Source organism: Peromyscus leucopus, chromosome 6 (genome assembly GCF_004664715.2).
Source record: "Peromyscus leucopus breed LL Stock chromosome 6, UCI_PerLeu_2.1, whole genome shotgun sequence".
NCBI classification, from domain to species: domain Eukaryota; kingdom Metazoa; phylum Chordata; class Mammalia; order Rodentia; family Cricetidae; genus Peromyscus; species Peromyscus leucopus.
In genome coordinates this window covers 89,774,397-89,775,608 of record NC_051068.1, presented here as the reverse complement: position 1 = coordinate 89,775,608, position 1,212 = coordinate 89,774,397, and the positions used below count along the sequence as shown (strand labels likewise).

Sequence of the window (1,212 nt, the reverse complement as noted above, 5' to 3'; positions counted from 1 at the left end):
ATATAGGTCCACTTAAAAGTGCTTGCAACTCCAAGTCTAAGGGGATCCAACTCCTCTGGCCTCCAGGGACATCTGTGTGTAAATGTACGTACACACAGACTCACAGATACACACACACACACACACACACACACACACACACACACACAAACACACACAAACACACACACACACACAAACACACACACACACACACACACACACACACACACACACACACACACACACACACATTAAAAATAAAGATTAAGCCAGGCGGTAGTGTCGAACACCTTTAATCCCAGCACTCGGGAGGCAGAGGCAGGCGGATCTCTGTGAGTTCAAGGCCAGCCTGGTCTCCAAAGCGAGTTCCAGGAAAGGCGCAAAGCTACACAGAGAAGCCCTGTCTTGAAAAACCAAGAAATAAATAAAATAAAATAAAAAATAAAGATTAAAATGTGAATGTCAATTGTTCTGTAGTTCATTAGCGGGATGGCTGGGTTGTCACACGGTTGTGTGAGGTGTGCCTCTCCCAAACCTTGCCACAGTGTTGGCACAATATCCAAGTGCTGGGAACTTAGAGGGGAAAGAAAAGTAACGTCAGTCCTCTGCCAAAAATGTCCCTCGATCCCCTCAGCCTAAATGATACACAGCAACTGACTCCAGCCAATCCTTCCACTGCATCTGTTTTCTTTCACATGCCTTAAAATGATCCCCCTACCCCCTGGACTCTGTGTTTCTGAAACAGGGCCATAAATGTCCATCACCAGTGTCATTTAACTGGAGCAATATAATATAGCCAAGCATCTTCTAATATTGACGATTAGACATGAGTAATGACCTGCAATTAAAAAAAATGCATCAAGTGGTTTATTGAGGAAATGTTATAGTCTCTTGTGATGACTAAGTGTGCATATTATATGAACTAGTGATTAACCTCAAGTCACCAATAAGGCATCGGTGTCACATGAGGGGAGGAAATAAAAGCACTTCCCTTTGGAATTACTTAACCAAGGTCAAGTCCAGATTTGAATTCTCTTCATCATTCTCCCTGTGTCTGTCTGTTGCATGAGTCTGAATCTGGACCTGCCCGAAGTCTGTCTTGTGAATCTGTCCCTGAGCCCGTGTCTGTCTCGGTGTTTCTGTTTCTTTGGCTGTTGTACGAGCTCTGTGTGTCTGTCCCTAACAAGGACAGAATACAGACCTTTGCTCTATTTCTATTGAACAACACAG

At 44.0% G+C, this 1,212-nt stretch overlaps 1 non-coding gene across 1 annotated transcript; it reads left to right on the top strand.

The window, feature by feature from the left end:
• The first annotated feature begins 447 nt into the window (after nt 1–447).
• LOC114707441 lies at nt 448–551 on the top strand. Its single transcript, XR_003736654.1, has one exon. It is a non-coding gene; the product is annotated as a small nucleolar RNA U13 (small nucleolar RNA).
• The last annotated feature ends 661 nt before the right edge of the window (nt 552–1,212 follow it).